The 21,659-nt window shown below is 41.9% G+C and overlaps 1 protein-coding gene across 2 annotated transcripts in view; it reads left to right on the top strand.

The window, feature by feature from the left end:
- Nucleotides 1-617: 617 nt before the first annotated feature.
- MRTFA (myocardin related transcription factor A) overlaps nucleotides 618-21,659 on the top strand; it is an 87,957-nt gene continuing 66,915 nt past the window's right edge. For both annotated transcript variants that reach the window (XM_088532790.1, XM_088532789.1), the window contains exons 1-3: nucleotides 618-708; nucleotides 8,268-8,331; nucleotides 17,620-17,881. The gene's annotated coding sequence lies outside the window, so the exon portion shown is untranslated. The remainder of the gene's footprint in view (nucleotides 709-8,267; nucleotides 8,332-17,619; nucleotides 17,882-21,659) is intronic.

Here is a 21,659-nt window from a genome sequence, read left to right as displayed (position 1 = left end):
CCATTACTTTGAAATCAAGAATCATTGCTCTTTTCCTTAAAAAAAAAAAAAAAAAAAAAAAAAAGTGCAGCAGTAAATAACACGTAACTTGCCCGCTCCCCAGCCCCATGCTCGGCCACCCACCTCCGTACCCCCAAAATGGCCCCGGCAGTGGGTTTTGCCCCAAATTAATGGCTGCTAGACCAAGGGGGTCTGAGACCTTCAGGAAATACCACCCTCCTTCACAAATGAATTGGAAAATTAATAAAAAATAAACCCATCAGCCAGGCCCTCCCCGCAGCGAGTGACAGACCCACCCGCCCCGCCGCTGGCCCTTTAAGAGAGCAGACACGCCCTTCCCTCTGCCCCCGCCTCCGCGGGGCGCCCCGCCCCCCGCCGATGACATCATTCCCGCCTTGCGATTGGCTGCGCGGCTCGTCAGGCATCGTGCGCCCACCCCCCGGGCGCCGCTCGCCCCGCCTCCGCCCCGTTAGCTTCCCCAGGTGCCCGAGGTCGATTGGTCGGCGCTGCTGACACTCAGTCCCCGCTCTTCGCTCCCATTGGCGGAGTCCGACGCGTGTCTGCGGGCGAGGAGGCGGCGGGGCGGCAGCTTCCGCGGTTGCGAGGCGCCGGGCGGCGGCGAGGCCGGGGCGCCCGCGCGGGGGACGCGCCTTGGCGGTGGCGGCTCCGTCGGGGCAGGGCGGCGGCGCGAGATGGAGCCGTGACCAGGTGGGCACGGGGGACGGCGGGCGCGTGCCCGGGGGAGCCGCCCCGGCGCGGGCACTTCGGGGCTCGCGGCGGCAGTTGGGGTGGGGGGAGAAGCGCCCCCTCCCCCCCTTCCCTAACGGTTGCGGCGCAGCCGGCAGCTCCGCTCCGCGCCTCAGCGCGGGGGGTCCCCGCCCCGCAGCTCCCCCGTGCCCCGCGCCGGGGCTGGGTGCCCCGCGCTCCGCTTCCCTCGCGTCCCGGCTCCCGGCGAGTCGCTTTCTCCGGGCGCGGCGGTGGCGGCAGGAGCGCGATGGGGCTCGGCCCGGGCTCCTGGCCTCCGGGCCGGGTTGCGGTGCGCCGGCGGGGTGTGCGCGTGGGCACGGCTTGGACGTGCCTTGGTCCTGCGAGACCGTCCGGAGCTCCTTCCCGTGGCGGTGCAAGCCGGTGGGAGAGAGCAGCGTGTCGTTATGTGTCCCGCTCGTCATAACTGTGATTCAATCCAAAGCGTTTCATGTTAGGTGTAAGTGAAAACATCTACCATGTATTTGTCAGCAAAAATAATCTCTGGAGACTTTTATGGCTACATTTGTGCACCCCAGCAATATTTAATCCTGCAAACTTTGTGCTAAACACACTCCTGCCCTGGTTCTGTTTTACAAGGTGAACCTTGAGTGAGGTGAATATGGGCTTTCAGGTTTGCTGCTGCTTATAGCACTTCCTTTTGATATCTTATTTGTATCAACAGTGTGAGGGCTTCTGGCATCAACTGCATCTTAGTCCACACTGAACAGAAAATACATTGTCAAGGCATTAAAAATGCTTCTGTTTAAGCCTGCAGTGTAAGTGTAGATCATGGTAATCAAAACACACTTTCATTTCTTGGTAGCATTTGAAGACAGAGCTCTGTGTCTTTTGGAAAAGATAAACTGTAGTTATTCCAGGCTGAGAGAGTCTGCCTCAACATTTCAGCGTGGAGACTGAGAAAAATCAGTGTACGATTCTGTCTGTATTTTAAACTTGCATTTGACATTCTGGTTAGTTAGCCTTACCATAGCAGACTTATTAAAAGGGTGTAATTCTGAAAGTTAGTTTTTGTTTCAGGTAGCAGTACAAATGAATTTCAGCACTTATTCAAAGTGTGTCTGTCTGCTTGTGCATAAAACGTCAGTCAGAAAAACAGATTTTGTAAAACAAACAAACACCCCACTTACAATCCATACACTATAAGTGCCATTCCAAAAATACTTCATCCTTTGCTGAAGAAGAAATGAGAGGGAGGCCCATTTGTTCCTATTTGTTGCGGTTATTAAAGGAGTGATCTAATGGTTGTGATTAAATACATTCTAATAATAGATTTAAAAATAAGCATATGCTCGGAAGCTGACTGTGAATTCCTTTTTCTGATCTTTAGACTCCTACTTCCTGCTGAAAGGAGAAAGTGTCTCACAACTGAGAGTAAATGCCTTAAGCTTTTCACAAATGGGAGAATTTACACCTTCTCAGTCACTACATGGGAACCTACTGGGTGCTTTTCAGTACTTTCTCATTTATAATGTAGGTACCAAATAGGATTTCACAAAGAGTGAAATGTTAGTTATTGCTTTTTGAGCATTGTATTTTTTACATATGAAATTTAAGTAACACTGTGTTTGCTGTTTCCAACAGTTACAGAAATAAATTTCATTTCTATTTAGCTAAGGCCAGCCAATTTATCATCAGGTGGGAAATAAACACTTTTGAAATGAAAATGAAGAATCTTGGGGCAACAAAGCAGATGGTTAAACACAGAGCAAAGAGAAGGAGGATAGAAAATGCCTTGACATAGAACTGGATGAATATGGCAGTTGTCTAAATGTATTGTTTCAAACGACGTTAAATTTTCCTGCCTTCAAATACAAAATAATGGGGAAGTCTTGGAAAGGAGTGCTTGCTTGTGACTGTTTCAAAACTTGCTTCTGCTGGTGTGGTAAAGCAGAGGCATTTTGTGCCAGCTCGTTTATTCTTGAATCTCCAGGGGAAATGTACTTTCAAGCTGTCAGAGTACATCTAAAATTAAATAAAAACAAAACTCCAAACCTAGACTCGGCCTTCACTGTTGAGTCATGATTACTTTATTGTGTGGTATTTGGAGGAGGAAAGTAGAGAGGGACAGGAGGATCAGAACAAACTTGAAAGGTTTTGGCTAGTAGAGCAGAAAGCAGATAAATTCTTAGGATGTGTGTCAAAACCTCAGAACCTTATCAAGAGAAATTGTTTGCTTGTTTGGAGTGGATGAGATGTCCAAGTATATATGATGTGTTTCCATGTATACTTTTTTTGCCTAAGAAGTCGAATTTATAGTAATTCCAAGACTCTCCCGTCTTTGTGTACTCAGCTGTACTTCCTGTACTCCATGTGATGCAATCTGAATGTCTCAGGATCTTTTTCATTCTGACAGCTCAGTATTACACTTAAGATCCCTTTTGAAGAGTACAGTTAATTTCCTCTGTGTAAGAAGAGTAACAATTAGTAAATCTTACTATGGTTGTGCAATACTCTTCCTTGAAAGAATTTTATCAAAGATGTCCTGAGGGTCATTGTCTTTTCCTGAGAAACTACCGAGGAGGAAGCAGAAAAAGCAACTGTTCAGCAGTTTGAAACCATCAAATACCTACTCTGGGAAAGACAAATCTAATTATTTCCTGCTGGACACACAGCTGAGCTGAGACTGAAAACAGAGGATGTGGTTACACAGATGTTTCTTTTACTGGCGGGTCCGTCTTAAACGGCTTATATTCCCATGTACTTATTTTATTTCACTAGTTTTTTAATCACCGTGTACTATCACCTCAGTGCAATATGTCTGTATGCTGAATCAGATAAGAGAACTGGCTTTTAATCTATGTATGTTCTGTTCCTCACACCCTCAAAATGTAAAGGTGGAGGAGGGTAGAAGGAATGCCTTGCTGGAATGGGGGGAACGGAGAGCTAAAGCTGATTAGTAAGTTCTGTGGCCAAAAGTAACATATTTGGAGCCATAGCTGACAGCCAGCCCTGTGATTCATCTTTTATGAGCATGTTTCAAATAGCAGACAAAATGTGAGTTTGTGGCAGCTCAGAAATTCTAATTTCTTTGTCAAATATTCTGTTCTGTGCTTCAGGGAAGTGTGTGTGGTTAACGTGTATGTTCCACCTTGCCTCCTGTGAGTGCTTTATGGAGTGCAAACACAGTTAAGTGGCTTCTTCAAGGGAAATGAATGGCACTGTAGGGAAGAGAGTTTACATTACCAGGCTTAGGTATGTCAGAGTGGTCAGTCAATGTGTTGAGATTTCCAAATGTGTGTTGTTCTTGCAGAGGGCAAATGATGCATGCAGCTTATACAGGAACCTTCTATAAATCGGGTACTATGTTTTCAGATGTAAGAAATGGTGGTGGTTACAGTGACTCTTTTTTTTTTTTTTTTTTTTTTTTTCTTTTTTTGGATTCCTCTCTCATTTCTGCTTTGAGACATGGTAGGTAAATTTGAGTTTGTCCCTCAGCATGGTACTGTGCTTGTTTAAATTTGTTTGTTTTATGTTTCAGAAACTGAACTAGTGAGTTAAGCTTGTGCAGTGTTCCTTCTCTGCTCACACCTCCCCATTTTCTTGTGTGTGTACAGTATCGTTATTCCTGGGTGAAGAAATACTTGATTTAGGCACATAGCCATGTTGATAAGAGCTCTTAACAACGAAGAATGTGATTTATTTATTTATTTTTTTAATCTTGAAAACTAAAGGCTTAGGAGATCTTTTAATTCAAGACAGTTTTTGACCTTAACTGCCATCCATCCTTCTTTGCTCTCCTACCGCAAAGTAGCATCTTCACTACTTCTACTTACCCTTTTTAATTAACTTATGCTCCCTCTTTCAGCTTGTTTTGGCCCTGCTGATCCAGAAAAGCAGGGTTTTGGTGAAGCACATTCAAGGAAGCTTGTAGCTACAGCTGCTGGAATCAGCAAGCTGTTTGTAAAGAGCTGATTAACGGGGCTGCTTCTGCAGAAGTTTTAATTCACTCAAGTAAAAATTTTCCCCTTGAGCACGGTCAGGAGCTGCTGCTGCTGTCATCTGTGCTTGCCATGAGTGTATGCTGAAGTGTTTATATACCATAATACAGGAACCTCTGGTGTAAAGTGCAGAAAATAACTTGTTTTTTCATCTTCCAGTGAGGCAAATAAATATGCAGACATCACATCTTTACAGCACCTTCATATTTAGGGGGACATGAAACTGAAGTAATATGTCTGGTCTTGTGAAATGAGCTTTCTCTGTAGACAGGAGTCTACCCAGCAGATTGGTATAACCTTAAACTAATGTTTCCTGTACCATATGGCCGTTCTGACTTGTCTTAGCCATGCTAGGGAGGAGGAATGTGCGTGCTATGGTTCCTGGAGCGCTACCTTTTCTGTGGTGTAGCAGAGACGTTAGGATTTGGCTTCACAGTTGATCCATGCAGTTGACACCCTCTTTATCACGACTCGATTGACATCATCTCCTACACACAGTCATAACCATGTTATGATGAACTCATGCTCTCTGCAACTGTTCATGTGTGTGAAGGTACAGCTCAGTAAAGATGAGACAGGATTCACTTTCTGTTAATTACAGAGAACTTTTCTTCCTTCAAAAGGAAGGTGTTGGAAAAGCATTGAAAGACTCTTTCTGAATGCTTGTTTTTAAAACTCCCCTTGCTATTTTTTCTGTCTTCTAATAGGGATTTTCCCTACAGAATGTGATTGCAGTCTGTATTTTAATCTCTATTGCATTGTACAAGATAGACCTGGTTTACGATGTTTTTAAGCCTGCATGAAAGGCTTTTCTGGGTGATCGGTAGGGCCAAGTTAATGTTAGGCCTAATTTAACAACGTCTCTAAATTCTTTCTCATACCTCCTATCTTGCATACTTTACTGAAACGGCTCTCGTTGAATCTAAATCTTTTAAAAGCTTCCAGTTGAGAGGTAGTATGATTGTTAGAAAGATAGGGTATGAAATGTGCATTACCATGCTCGGGTCAGACTTGTGAATCGTGTTAGTGAATTTCTGTGTTGCTTAAATGCTTTCAAACTCCCAAGTCACCAGTGAAGGCAATAATCCATTGTAATCACTGGAATAGCAGCCATTTGGCTCGAACATGTAAACAGTGACGTATTAACATTTCCATTGGATGGAGAAGTTTATCAGCAAGATGAGCCTTCTGCATTTCTTAGAGATGACACTTTTTTTTTTCCTCCAGAAAATCTAGGACAGTAGAACTCAGCCTGCCATGACTGTATGGTCAGAGGAGAAAAGGAGGACTAAAGGAATGTTTTGATTATACTATAGGCAAGGAGTAATAAAAGCTGTTCAACCATGGAACTTAGCAAGAAAATACTTCAGTTATCAGATAAATCTTTGCTCACAGGCTGCAGTGTAGAAGGAGAAATGAAGAGTTGATTTTTCATTAGAACTGTAAGGATGCCTTGGTAAACTTATTGTGAAGTGCGACTTGATAACTGTGAATTGAATTTTGAAGGTTGCACGTGTCTGTTTTCTTTCTTCAAGTTGGATTGAAATTCCATACAATAATTAAATAAGGGTAGTGACAGAAATATGCTATATACCTGAAGCATCTCTTATTTGTATGGCACAGCTTGCCTATGGCAAGCCAAGTTATCTTCTTCCTGAGGTTCAGGTGACTAAAACGGTAAATCACACAGTCCTTTAACCACCTACTGGGGCTGAGCAGGAACTTTCTTGAGCCACAGGACTAAATGTTTTAATGCTGGTCTTTCACTGGCTCTTTTGGAGGATCTGGAAGAAAATTTTGGTTCCTGGGAGAGAAAGGAAGATAAGTGTGCTGCCCTGGAGGATGTTGTGAGAAGGGTAATGGAAGTGCTGGGAACTCTGGAGATATAAACAAACTCAGGCAAGGAAGGTATTGAAATAATTTGTCCTGTTTTCTGAGTTTGTGTGGATGGGTGTACATACACATGTATAGTAGCAAAGGGCCTCTGCCATGGGGTGCAACTGGCAGATCAAGAAGACGCTCTGTGCTAGAGCCATCTTGACTCAAGTGAGATTCTGGAGAACATGGATCTTCAGTCTGGAAACGAGAAGCTGAAGCATGATGATTATCCAGCTTTCAGTGGTGTGGCAACCTTAAATCAGAAGGGAATGTGCGGTGAACCAAGATTACTGGAAATTAGGGATTGATGAGCAGAAATAAAATATGTCACTAGTTGCTCTAAATTTTTGTGTGTGAAATGCAATTTCCAGAATGGTTTTATTTGTTCAGGAAGAATTTTGCTTGTTGGCTTATATCAAACTCCTACAGTGGTCAACTGCTTACTAGATTATTTTTTAAAAAAATTATTAATTTGAAAGGTTTTCCTTGGCTTCTTGAGGCTTCAGAACCAAGGCCCTTTTTGTCCTTGCATTTCTTAGGAAATCTAAGTTTTATAATTCTGTAAAAGGCACTGTGTAATTATAGACTTGTTTTTGAAACCTTTCGTCATTATTGTGTCTTAATTACTGTTGCATTAGTTTAGTCTCTTTAAAAATATATATATTTAGTCTCTTGCTGTGGATTCCCACTATTAATTAATTATTTAAATAATTATTTATTCTAAATATTGACTTGCCATGTCAATGCTGAGGTGTCCTTTGTTCATTTGGCCTGAAGTTTGCAATTGGGGAGGTGTCTAGTCTCTTGTTTTCTCTCACTGACAGAACATTATATCATCTCAGCTGTGGTACTGTGCTTCTGTAGAGTGGTACTGGTGCCGTAAAGCTTGGAAAGTCTTGAAGCCTGAAAGTTTGAGAAACTCAGAGGAGAAAATGGAATAAAAACTTTGTGGTGAAGCCTGCATGTGATAGCTCCTATTATTTTTTTAATGGAGTTAAGGAATGGGGTGAAAGTACAACAACTGCAAATCAGCTTCAAACCTTTACTTTTTTATTGCCATTTAAGACAATGGTTTTACAGAGGCTCTGAAGTAGCTTTTTTTTTTTTTTTTTTTAGTTAGTTAGCTAGCTAGCTATTGCCTCTACATGTATGTTAAGAGTGTCGCCAAATAAAAATGGCTGCATTACTTTAATGTGCTTTTATGGAAGGTGTTTCCTTCTGCGCCACAGAAACGGAATATCCACTGCAGTCTTGGCAAATCTCTGCAGTTTACTTTGTTACCTTTCTCTGTTTTTGTTTGGATGGATCACACAGTGTAACAAACTAGTCATAACAGTCTCCAACTTTCTCCATCCCATGTTAAAGAATGGTTCCAGTGCAAGGACAGGAAGATTGAGTGTATCGTTTGGTTAACGTTCAGGCTTAGTAAATCTCAAACAATGCATTCTTCAGAACTAACAAACCAGCAGTCCCAAAGTAAAATTTCCACTCTGGAAGTAACACAAGTATGGGTATAGCACGGTGGCTGTTTTCAATTGTATTTCAGTCCAACTTCTGTTCTGAATGTTAAATTATTTAAAGATAATGTAGGAAAAGAACACTAGATGAAGGATTGCTCCTTACTCTTAATGGGCTTTATTATTGGAAGGTCTCTGAATATTTGTCTCATGTTTTCCCTTTCAGTGACTGGGGAGAGAGCTGCTGGCATGGAAGTGAACTGGGTCTGCCCGTGGGAACTCTGAGTAAGGTATGTATTGTGTTCTCTTTGCTGCCTCTACTGTGAACCTTTTAGGTACTGAAGTCTTGCAACTACTAAAAATGAGTCAGGAATCTGTTGAAGGTGAAATATCTTCAGGTGCAACAGCTGTCTGGCAATGACAAGGCCAGTGGGCCCATTGATGCTGCTTTAGAGTTTAAATACACTCTTGTTCTCCTTTTGCTTCTGTCCAGTAATTAGTCACAAACTTGTCACCAGTTGACTTGTGCTCTTTGGCAAGCTTTCTCAGTACTACCTAGGCTGAATCTTATAGTAAAGAATAGAAAATGCTTTAGTATAGTTCTAATGCCTGAACAGAAGTCTTTATTTTAGATGTCCTCCAAGCACTGGCTTTCAGTATTGTTGTTTCAAAGCAAGAAAATTGTGGTCCTTATTTTATTTTATTTTCCTGTAGTGAAAGTTAAATCCTTTGAATTGGCAAAGAACAGCAGCAGTAGTACTGTTCCCCCCCACACATTTGCCCACATGCATTAGATTTACATACCAAGGAGCACGTCTTGAGTATTTAATACTTCTTTTTGATAAACTGGTTAGCCTAGACGGGACAGTGATATTGAGACCTGCTTCTCTAGGAATCACTGAAGACACTTCTGCTCTGCTCTTTTTTTTTTTTTTTTTTCAGTGGTGGGGCAATCCAAAGGTGCTAAGTCAGCTCTCACACTGAATAAAGGGAGCAGAAGAATTGGTAACAGTGTCAGTTGATGGACTTAGCACTTTAAATTAGTGTCATGTCAGGTAGCTACATGCCAGTGAATTTAAAGAAACTTAAATTCCATATCTAGTATTCATTGATGGGGAGGAGAAGGGAAGTCAGTTCAGATTGGTCTAATTTCTGGAGACAGACTGTTATACTGTCATGACTAAGGAATGTGACTGGGGTCAGAAAACTTCTTGCAGTCTTTGTTTCAGGGTTTAATTCCACACGATGCCTGTATGGGTAACTGAAAGCTATTGCTTTTCCGTGAGCCCTATTACCTTTTCTTCTTGTGTGTGTGTGTGTTTTTTCTTTCTTTTTTTTTCAACTGGCTGAAATCTAATTACTTTTCCTTCACTTTTTTTTTTTTTACTTGACTTTTTTTTTTTTTAATTTATTTTGGTTTTTACCTAGATTAGTTCCCTGAGCTATCTCACCTTGCAGCTCTGTGAATGGTAATGCCAGTACAAGGAAAGGGACTGAAATGCATGGCAAGAACAAGAAGACTGCAGCAGCTAGACTTGAGCTCAACTTAAGCTTCTGAAGCAGTAAAAAAAGAGAAAGGGAGATGGAAGTGGTATAGTGGATAAGGATACAGCAAATCCATTCCTACTTGCCCAAGTCCCCACTCTGTTACGCTCTGGATGCTCCAGTTCTTGTCCCAGAGTTCAGATCTCCTGGGGTTACAATCATTGGGCTATTGGGGAATTCCCGTCTCCTGTGCCTCTCTCTTGCCAGTGTGCCCTAAATCTACACTCTGCATGAGTTGCTTTAGTCCTTGCGAGACCTCGGTTTTCCTGACATGGATTCCCAAGTCAAAGCTCACAGCTGGCTGCAGATCTTCAGCATCCCTTTTTCTAGTTTGTTGGTGCTTCCCTGCTTCTGTTGATTGCTCGTCACATGCCTTTGCTGAATTCATTGATTCACCTGCTTGTCCTTTTGCAGGGGCAGGAGGATGCCTTGCCTCCTTCTCAAATAAATTAGAAAAAAAAGGAGCACCAGTCAGCAATTGCAAGGAAAGCAGGTGATAAAAAACAGGTACAGAGCAGTCCCATCCCATTCTGAATATGTCACAGTTTGTGCATTTCTTTGGCAGCAGTGCTGTCTTAAACAGCTTGCTCCCCTTTGCTGCTCCCTCTGTTTTACAGCGTAGCTCTTTGTGTGGCCATGGTGAGCCACTTTGGAGAGCAGATTCTTCTGGAAAGAAGTGGAGTTTTTTTGCTAGATTATTTTCATCTGGTCCAGTACACGGTGTCTCCATAAGCTTGATGCTAGTCTCACGTTGAGGAAGGTATGAGAGTGGGAACGTGTAGCAGGCTGCTTAAGCTGGCACTGCTGCTGGCTGTTTAAATGTGCTCTTTGACATTATAGTCAAGTTGCTCTTTTAGTGAACTGCTCTTGCAAAGGCTGGTCTCCCCTCCACACATCTGTGTGTTCATGCTTCTCCCTTGGCATCGGAGCTTGTGCAGCTGCAGGGCACGTCCATCTAGCTGACTGATCCCGTAGAAAAGGATTTCTAGTCTTTTTGCAGGTTGTTAATCTTGTGCTGATTCAGCTGCCCTGACTCACTCTGTGGGTGTACAATCATTAGATTAGACCAAAGGGGAACAGCAGGCATCCACAGAAGGCTGGATTCGCTTTTAGCTACAAAGATGATCTATATCATGACCAAGGCCTTATATATACACCAGTCAGTGGATACACTGACACATGAACTAAACATCAACATTTATTGTTCCTTGCAGTTGTATTTCAGGTTGTGGTTGCTATGGACCTCCAGTGGAAAATGTTATTTATTTGTGAGCTTTTATCTTTAGTCTCACAAACTAGGTTGTGAAGTATCACAGAATTAATTGCCTATAAGCAGCTACACCAGTTTAAGGCTTAGCATATCCTTCACTGAAATGAAAAGGATGTCTTGCTCGTTCACACTTGGACTTAAGTAAAAACTTAAGAAATCAAAGGACTCCATCCTCTTTGAGCTAGGATTGTTTATTATAACTCTCATTGTGATTCTTAAGACTAGTTTTGGTATTATCTGTTCTTATGTGTACCCAGAGTTCCAAGAGTTTGAAAACCAAAAAGTTCCTCCAAATACATACTGAATCATGAAGAATACTATTTAGAAAACATTTGGAATGTCAAACTACATTTTCAGACTATTTGTGGTTTTAAGAAATAGGTACTTAATAATGACTTTTTTGAGCCTTTTGAAAACTTTTCATCATTGTTGAACAGAGGAAAATGTATGCTATTATCTTATGAAGGAAACAGCTCTCAGAAAGAGGAATATGGTTCTTGATGAGCAATCTTTAAAACCATGTAGAAGGCTGTGTTTATCTGTAGTGATTTATCAACAGCATGATGCTGTTGATTTCTTTACACTAATCATGTTCTTTGCATTTTTTCCCCCCTCAAGCCCCAGCATCTCCAGACAGCTGTTTATGCCGTTTGTCTGATAAGCTTTCTTGCTATTCTTTTGCTGGCCCCAGCATGTCTTTTTGCATCTTGTGCTGGTGGATTTGCTGGAGGCTGTAGTGGAGAGACTTCTGGTGAGGACGGCATCTGTTGCTGTAAGGTTACTGGCACAGCATGCACACGGGTTCAGCTTCTTTGCCTCATGTAGGAAGCTGTGCCGATGGACTTACTGGCACCTTTGTTCATGTATTGCAGCCTTGCTTTTTTTAACAGAGGCCTTGAAGGATAGTGTCTCATGATCACTGTAAGACACACAAACGTCTTCAATCGCTGCTTCTAAGCAGAGGTGAGTTTTTTTTACTTTCTGACTGTTACTGTCTTTTGCCCTCTACCACCCCCAGTTACTGTGAGAGTGAAGGAAGATGATAACCAGGTCATTTTCCAGAAGACAAATGCATGTGTCAGCATGTGTATTAAAACCTTATCTAAGAAGATCTCTCAATAATGGCCCAAGTAATTGGGCTTCTTATTTTAAGATAGTTCCTCAAAAACAAGCTGTTGTGAGTGTGATATACTCAAGAAAGTAAAATCCTTTTTGCCTATGCTGTTGCAGACTGCACTGTGTGTACTTTATGGGCAGTGTCGTCAGTTTTAACTCTCAAACAGTCGGAGGGGTAATTCTGCCAGCATTTGCCTGCCTAGCTTCAGCTGCCTGACAGGAACCTGTTTTCTTTGACACAGACCTGATCTCCTACTGGTGACTTTGGTAGCTAAGATAAATGTGTGTGTGTCATTTCCCTCTGATCATCTCAGCCTCTCAGGCTACTGAGATCCTACTGCTTCCATCTGCCACAAACTTTTCTTCTCCTGGGTGGCTGTTGTGTGCTGACCTGGGGATAGCATTGCCTTTGGGCACAGCGTGCCATTCTCTTCCCATTTCCTCATTAATTTCAAAGATTCATCCACTTAAAGCCACTTTGCCCCAAGATTATCTCTTCTCTTGACTGGATGATCACAGCTGGCATAGTCGTTTAACAGAAGGCTGCTCTTAGGTTTAGAATAATAATAAAAAAAAATCCTGTCATCTTAAAATAGCCCAGCTGCACACACATGCTGTTGCTGTTAGCTGCTGCAGGTTGCTTAGCAATCCTTAAATTGGTAGGAAATTGCTATTACCCTGGCAACTCGGCCCCCAAAATGCAAACAAGATCTGAATGAGGGAAGAGCTGTTTATAGAGGTATCCTTGCTTTGAAAGTTATGCTGTGGATTTTTCTTTCTTTTTTTTTTTCTTTTCTCCTTATTTTTTGTGCCTCGCTGATTTTTATTTATTCTTCAATTCCTTTTGTTTTAGAAGTTTTACGCTGTTTATTGATGTTTCATGTCAGGGAAGCTAGTGCTGTTCTTTGACTCATTTAAATACTCATTTTCAATATTTTTGTTATACCATGAGTATGTGAATATCGCTAAAGTCAAGGGAAGTCTAATGCATGTGTCCAAGTCCAATGTGAATATGGGGCAGGGAAACTGTACAAGAACAGCTGGATTGTAGTCCTATAAGCATTTTAAGCTGATGCTGGTACCAAAAGTAGCTATCTTGATTTCTTTTTTCTTTCCTTGTACCTCTTTCTTCTTCAGCTAGCCCCTATATTTGTGTGGCTGGGTAGCAAGCCAGATCATGAACTGATGAAGATTAAAAGTAGCAATTTCTGTGGGTGTGTGTGTGTGTGGCCAGGTTAAATTTAACTCCAGTCAGCTCCTTGATCTGGTTTAGCTTGTACTGGCCCACAGCAGGCACGGAGTGAGGAAGCTGGTCTGCTGCTTTTGTTGGCAGTGCCACCTTAGTGCCTAAGCAGAGGATGTGGTCTTATGATGCAGCTAAGTTGACCTAAGAGCTAGCCCTTGCCAAAAAGAGCAGGTCTGGCTTCATGACCCTTTTGCTTAGTGCTTGTCTGGCCTTCTGATGGGCTGATTAATGGAGCTGAACTGGCAGAAAACTAATCCTACACCCCTTACTCTCCTTCCCTCCCTGCAAAAAGTTTTCTTCCACTTATCTCCACAAACTGGCTTACTGTGGGTCAGATGGGTGTCTGCCTCTGCTGTTTCCCTTTCCTATTTCAGGACTTTGAGCTGCTCTTGGGGGCTTCAGGATGAACAGCTTTATGAGTTAATGGATGTAGCTTTGTCACGTAGTAGAGTGCTCTTTTGCCAAGGAGTAAGCTAATCAGACTTGCCTGGCTTTTATTGTGATACAACATTGAGATGAGAGAGAGCTACCATGAAATAGCTGTAGAGTAACTTTATCAAACCTGCAAATTACAAAGGTTAAGATAACATTGTCCAAAATTTCTTACCGGCTGTGATTCTTAATCTTGCTGCTTGCTCAAAATTCTCTCTGCTGTGTTCGTCTGTCTGAATTTAAGTTTGACAGATGTCTCCAGAGCATCCAGAGATGAGAAAAGTAAGATTATTTGTATATTCAGGAGTGATGTCTAATGTTTCTTTCAAGAAACTTCATCCTGTCCCTAGTGCTGGGTCCATGTTTTCGTTGTTGAGGCAGTGGTTTTGTAGCTTATAGTAGAGTAATTTAAGCTCTCCTGGCTCCAAAGAGCTTGTTCCTGCTCCTGCATTATGGTGACACAGCTGTGTGTGTAACTGGCAAAGTCTAGGTTGGAGAACTGATTTTGCTGACTAATAGCCCAGGAAAAAAAAAATGTTGTTGTTTTTCAGTTGATTCAACTCCCTAGTCTAGTTCCCTGCATGGCAGCACACAGACATTTTGGCTGTTTGAAGAAGGGACACTGTAGAGACAGAAGTGAGGAGCTGGATATTGAAGATGATGAGGAGTGTTTAAACTGTTGCTGTAGAACATCTGTGGGATTTCTTTCTTGTTCCAGAAGTAGGAAAATGCCATGATAGGAAATTTCATTTGGTTAGGCAGCAGATATCAACTCTGGGGAGCACTCACCCTGAAACCCTTGCTGGTTATAAGGAATCTTTCCTCTTAAGATTATCCATCTGCTTCTGGATGAGTTATTTAAATTGTCTTCATTCAATGGTACATTTCTCTGTGGGAAAGTTTCTGGCATGTTTAAAAATGACAGGCAAACAAACATTTTAAAATTTTAATTAGGTTCTAAATATTAATGTACGTAGCTGATTCATTCTACAATGACACTTATGGAGTGTTGTAACTCTCTGGGAAGTCTAAAAACAGCCTTGCTTTTGGTTACAGAAAAGTACTCCATGTCTTTCACACGGTATCAGTGTTTTCCAAATAACGATGATAGTAAATCCTCAAAGCTTCTTCCAAATCCCTGTGTGCCCTCATCAGACTTTTAATTGAAAACACTAAAATTAAATCGACCCGATTAGAGCATGCTGTAGTCTTGTGGATCAGAGTTCAGGAACTATCACTTAAACACATTTCAAGCCTTGTACCAAGTTATACAGAGAAAGCCTAAATAAACCACTTGTTCCTTTCTTTCCTTTGAGGAGGTGATTTGAAGCTGTACTGCTATTTATTAATTATTTCTTTATGAAGTGGAGGTATGTTGCATATTAAAACTTGACATTGCTGTGGTATTAATGGTGTAAACAGATCTTGCCGTCATCATGCTGGCCCAGGTGTTGATGTGTCTGCAAGACACTGCCCCTGGGACCTGATTTAGTTGGAAGGAACCAAATATCTGGGTTTTACGCATGGATCAGTTTTCTCAGTAGTTCATGTGTTATTGTAAATGCTTGCGCTGGCCTGAAATGATAGGGAAAGGAGGAAATAAAGTTTTAGTGGCTGCAATGACTCGTTGCCGTTTAGCTTCGATGGAAGTGCAACTTTCTTCATCTGAAATCGAATAACACAGCAACTGGGATTCAGAAGACACCTTTTATCTGTATTATCTATCGCATGAGTTAGGAAACCTGCAGCTCAAGGTGCAACTCCTTAGTAATAATCCAGCCCTTGTTACAGTGCTTAAATTCCATGGCATACTTTACTAGGAGAACGGGTTTATATCAGGGTTTATAATCCCACTCTTAGTTAATCCACTTGCTATAGTGCTGTTTTACATGGCAGATTGGTGTGTGTGCGCTCATCGATTCCTGCCCCGGTCTGGACGAGGCCAGACAGCTTTTGCTGTAGCTTGGTGTTGTGCTTGAAGATAAAGGATGTAATTTCAGCAGACTGGCTAACGCGAAAGTACCTAGATTAGGAAAATAGTTTCCATTTTAAAACACCACTTTAAATTTGTTTGACAGGTGATTTGCCTAGTTTATAGGGGTTGTGAATTCCTATTTAAAAGAAAATCCAGGGTGTCAGAAGTTTCTAAGTATGTTTCCTATTTTTGTAGTCTATACAGATCTTACATCTGTGATATATTTCTCATTCCCTTAGAGAAAGGGACTATTTTTCTTTTTATTTTCTGTTCTAGGGTCGATTGAGTAGGTTGAGCTTCCTGCCATCCCAAACCCTTATTTGGCAGGGTTAGGCATCTCTGTTATCAGTCACTTCATTCAGGTTGGCTGCTCTTGTGCTCTCCTGTGATGTCCCCTACCCACCATTGGTACCCAGCAAAACATAGTGGCTCCAGTGCATCTCCTCAAGAAGGCTTTGCCTCCAGCTGGGTGTTTCTCCTGGAGTGACACCGGTACTTACAAGTCCAACTTGCAACCAAGCAGTTACTCTTCCTTTAGACCCTTTCCACAGGCCTCCTATCACTACAGGTACAGGGCCTAAGGCCAGCTAGGTTAGTCACCATTTAACTCTTTCCAGCCTTTACAAGGACTTTATAGTTTACCAAACTCAGACTAAGTCTGTGATTCAAGGGAGTGTGTATCTGTATTTTCAGGCTTTCTTTACCCACTGTAAATAAATGAAAGGGCACAATCACACTTTTTTTTTTCTCTTCGCTTGTTACTGTTAAAATTTACTTTTAAATAACTGAGTGATGTTTGTTTTGGACAGGGAATATATCAAGGAGGAGGCAGGCACATTCTAGCCCAACTGTAACTGAAGTAAAAGCAAATACTTAATACAGCAGTAAGCTTTGGCTCCATGTCATTTGTTTTGTTAAAACAAGCACCAGTTTCAGTTGGTGGTTTTTGTATTTTTTTTTCCCTCCACCCTTTTCCCTCATTCTCTTCAGACCATGACACAAGGTCCTGGGAATGAATGTGTGACAACATGGATTAAGTTGTGTGTATTCGCTGCCAGTTGCCTTGAATGTACCCTGAACATATTTTATAGGCGGGGATGGGGGGAAAGCACTACTGTTTATGACTTTGGTCTGGAGAGCACAGAGTAAACATTAGAAGTAGAGTGAAGTAGAAAAGAAAAAGTGAACAAAATATTAGAATCTTATTAAACAACATGTAAACAAGCAACAACTATTTGAGCTGCTTTATCATCTGTTGAATGTTGTCACGCTCATCCAGGTGAAATCTATATGTTAAGTAGGGGAATAGTTGTTAAAAAATATATTATTGTGGACTAGGGCTATCCTATGGGTTTTTGCTTTGCTTTTTTCCAGCTAAGCCTATTTGCTTCTTTTTGAAGATGGAGAGCCTCTGAAAAAAGACTTTTGCTTGATACCTGGCAAAAGAGTTATTTGTTGAAATGAAAATGATTTCATTTGAAACTCTTTGGCTGCTGCACTCTGCTGCCCGTTAGGGTTTATTACGTAGGATTACTTTAACTGACTAGATCTTAAATTAATAGTTTTCCTTTTAAAACCGCATCTTGGTTTAAGACAAGGAGAGTAATGAAGAAGTCAGCAAAATTTTAAATAAGCTGATTCTACTGACAGTATTGAGTATGGTAAACAACTCAAATCATGGTGATTACCTTCCTAGCCTTCTTAAAATTTGGTTTAAGTACCAGAAGTTGAGAATGTCCTCATAAGTTTTAAAGAAAATGATAATAATCAGTAGTTTCATCAGTAGTCTCTGCGGTGACCCTGTTGGAGGCTTCTACAGGCTTATAAACTGTTGATCTTAGCAAATTTGACATGCTTGCTGGATTTGAATTGATAATGGTGGTGCAAATATGGTGATAAAGAACATGCTGCTCTTGAATACAAAGGCACTGGAGATACAAGTTACGTCTGTCTAGTACAAGACTGACTTTTCTTTATTTTGCTTCCTCTTGCAGGTTGCCATCACGAAAGCCAAGGTGGATTTCTCCGGGGTGGTGTGCCTGCCCCCTTCCGTCATTGCTGGAAATGGGCTGGACGGAGGAGGGGCTGGCGAAAATGACGATGAGCCGGTGCTGGTGTCGCTTTCGGCGGCCCCCAGCCCGCAGAGCGAAGCGGTTGCCAATGAGCTGCAGGAGCTCTCCTTGCAGCCCGAGCTGACCCTCAGCCTCCACCATGGCCGAAACCCCAACCTGCCTCCCCTCAGCGAAAGGAAGAATGGTAAGTGGCACGGTGCGCTCACGTGGGACGCCCCTCCTGCTCACCGTTCTGGGGATTACAGGGGTGTTGACGTGGTAAACGTTCTCATGACAAAGCTGCTTCTTAGTAGTGTTTTATTTGTAGGAAGTAATCATAACCTAGGCCTGGGAAAAGTGGTTTACGTTGTTAGATGGGAAGGTTTCACATTGCTGGCTGTGGAAGTTCCAGAGAACGCTAGGAATGAATGCTCATGGGTTATTGTCTTAGATGAATACCGGAAATAACTCCCATGTGCTTTGTGGTGCCTAGAAGTTGTGCAAAATCAAGATGACAGAGTCAAAGGAGAGGCATTAGCTCATCCTCAGACTAGGGTCATCAAGGATTTGTACATTTTTCTGTGTCATCTTGGCCTGTACTTGGCCAGGGTGAGTTCCCTTTCTCACTGCCAATGTCCGAAAAGCTGTGACCAGACCGCTTCTCGAGTTGCAAACAACTTACAAACAGCTAAGCTATGAATCGCTCTGTCCTTTGACTGGCACCAGAGTCCCCAAGTATGGGGTCAGTAGTTGACCAGAACTCCTGCTTGTGGAAGAGCATGAACTGTTTGAACGTCGGGGTTACCAGGCTACCAAATGAAGCCCGTTGCCTATTGAGCCCCATTCTGTGGCAGGCTGGTGAACCACTTTGATAGTTGGTGGCTTCTGCCTGTCAATCCCTGTGGATGATCTCTGTTCAGTCTGCTCTCTGGGGTGTGTGTTTGGTGGCTCTCAGCAGTGTGAACGTTTGGGGTTTAGTTGCTAAAGTCAGAACTGCCTCAGGTTGCTGTGCATTGCAACGTAGTTGAGTCATAGGTGTCTTAAAGTGCTGAGCACTGTATGTTGCATCTTAGGGGTTATACAGAGTTGCATAGCGTGGAATGCTGGGGACATTTGGACTTCATAAGCAATACTCAGTGCTTATGGTAAAGTGCTTTAGAACATGCTAACTGTAGGGCAGTGATTTGTATCAGAGAGATACCTCACTTGATGTGCTTGGGCGTTTGGCTCCAGAAAATGAGCATGCTCTTCTCTGAAGAGTAAAACAGTGTTGTACTAGTTGAAAGAATTAATTGACTTCAAATGAAAATGTTATTTTTAACAGGATGAAAGCAGGGAAGTTTCCTTGTCTTATGCAATATGTGGTCTTTACATGATTACTGTTATGTTTAAAGGCTTTATGAATGGAGAAGCTAGAAACTGGACAAATATAGAACAAAAAGCTCCTATTCTTCAATATCTGTAGTCCTCCAAGTGTAAGATTGAAAACCAACAGGTGATTAGAGCTAAATGGTGGTAGCAGGAAATAAAAGAAGAAATTGCAGTATTAATGTGGTGAACTGTGGCCTCAGCACATTACAACAAGAAGTTGGCTTGAATATTTTATAGTAATGTTGGTAAGGAGGGATATATAATGAAATTTAAATATGATAGTTTTGAAGGTGGTAAAGGGCTTCCCAGTCAGAAGGCACCATGGGGAAAAAACATGAGTTTTTGTTTTCATCAGCCGACCAACTGAAGGGCACAGTATGAATTTATTGGAGACAGGATTCCCTTTTCCTAGTGAATAAGAAATGATGGAGACTTCTGAAGCGGGAACAAGTAGGTTACACTTACTGCCGGAGGGAAAGGGATGTCTGTCTTGGGAACTAACAGGAGTTCAGCAAAATGAACATTATGGCAGCAGTTTGAATGGATGCAAGCAGCACAAAACTGTCTTTTTATGGTCAGAGAATAGGATATTCTGGATATGATTCGGTTGTGTGGATAGGTATAAAAAAGGCGGTATCTTGGAAGCATTTTACAGAAATAGTTTCCCCTCTATCATATTAATGTTAATTTATGGACTTAAGCTGTAATATACGGGCTACAAGTCTACTTGATTGGAACAGGTAGTATGGAGTTTAAAAAGTATCTGGAATGGAGCCCCTCTGCCCTTAACTTTTGCCAGAGAAAATTAGAGTATTCCCGGAAATGACTCATCAGGTGGGTCTCTTCAGAGCCGATACTTTATCAGGACTGAGTACAATAGTGGGAATTTTACTGCTGGATGTGCTGCTTTTCAGACAAGGCAAAAAGTCCAAAGTCCCTGGTCTGAAGTACCTCAATGCTCCTTATCTTCAGATGTTACAATGTGCTTTTCTGCTAGGCTGTGGCCTGTTGCTGTGTGCCGTTTGTGTGCACATGCAATAAAGTGGCGTAAGGAAAAGTGCTGCACAAATATCATTACATTTACAAATTGTCACTACACAGACTCAGACTTGGCTTAATGAGTTGTTGAGAAACACAGCGGATGCATTTTGTTTTATCAGATTGTTCCCCCATACGGGAACTTTTTAGCTAAACTGGGGTAGACGTTGCACAGCTGTTAAGAGCTACCATTAAAGCGCCTTTTTTTTAATATGGTGTATTTTGTTGTTGTGTCTTTGGCTTCAAACACTTGCAAGAATGTTTGCAGTCGACTTGTCAGTTGAGATGGCAATCTAATTAAACATTTGAGCAATCCCAAGTGGTTGTAGAAACGTCTCGTGCAGTGAAACTGCTTCTGTGACAATTTGCCATATTCAATGTATGAGGAAGATTCAAGGTGAGCAGCAGCAGGAGGCGGGGAGATGGTAAAGTAAGAGACTTGCTGGAAGCTGCTTGTCTGTGTGAAAGGGTCTGTGTTTGCAGTTCTACACAGGCATTGCTGACTCACAGCTGAGCTAACTACTTATGCTGAGTGTTGCTCTAGCAGGTTAACCCTTTATATAACTTTTTTTCTTTACCTATGGATGTCTGTAGAATAATGTGACCTGGAGTTACAGGAGACTTATTTCAGGCAATGGGAATGGAACACAGACTGTCAGCTGCGATGAAACAAGTTTCTTCAGGCTATAGAGTGTCATAGAACTCTATATGGTGTAACTTGGAGAACTGGGAGTGCAGCCCTGTACACGCATGCCCAGGACAGCAAGTTGCTTTTATTCCTGTTCTTAGAGAACTGCAGAGCAGCAAGAGGTTTTGTTTTCTTCAGACCCAGGTTTCCCTTTTCTTCCTACTTAATGCAGGTGCATACAAATTATATGTCTCCAGAGAGATGGGTGTAAAGACTTTATAGCTATTGAGTGGATAGTTTGGTATCAAATTCTACTAAATGAAAATGAGATGAAAACTATTAAGGTAATGTGTAAAAACAGTGGAACATAAATTGTTTCCTGTCCATCCATTTTCTTTTTCTCTTCAGTGGAAGAAACTTCATGGGGTAAGGTGCTGGTAAAATAGGTAAAATATTTTGACGCTCTTTTTAGTTTCTAGTCTGACATCGTACTTAATGGAGCATTTAAAGGGTAGTTATTTAGCCTAAGTGTGCTTCAGAGCAAACTTTCTATCCCAAAGTTCACCTTCCATTTCACCTTTTTTACCCAAGGCCTTCTTCCCGCAACCTTCCTTACCCATGTGAGATTACCTGCAACTGACTCATTCCTTGTTGTACAATCCAAAAAAAGGTCATTACAGAGCCATGTAAAATGTATCTTGATTTTTCCCAGATGCCGAGATAACTTTCCCCAACCCTTAGGGCAGGGTTGAGAGCAAGGCCTTGATAGATGTGGTCACAAAAATGAAGGAAAAGCAAAACACGATCACACAAATAGTGTACAGTCCAATCAGTTTTGATCAAAGCTGTCCCTCTTATTTAATTTTCATTTGTAATTATGATAATTGCTCCTCTAGTTTACCGACGTTTTCTCAGCCCAATCTCCCTAGGAGAATTCATAATTACC

The sequence above is a fragment of the Tinamus guttatus genome, unplaced genomic scaffold (genome assembly GCF_059628265.1).
Source record: "Tinamus guttatus ecotype Peru unplaced genomic scaffold, ASM5962826v1 Tinamus_guttatus_pri_ptg000472l, whole genome shotgun sequence".
Taxonomy (NCBI): Eukaryota; Metazoa; Chordata; class Aves; order Tinamiformes; family Tinamidae; genus Tinamus; species Tinamus guttatus.
The sequence above is the reverse complement of the archived record's forward strand: the minus strand, read 5'-3'. Positions and strand labels throughout refer to the sequence as shown.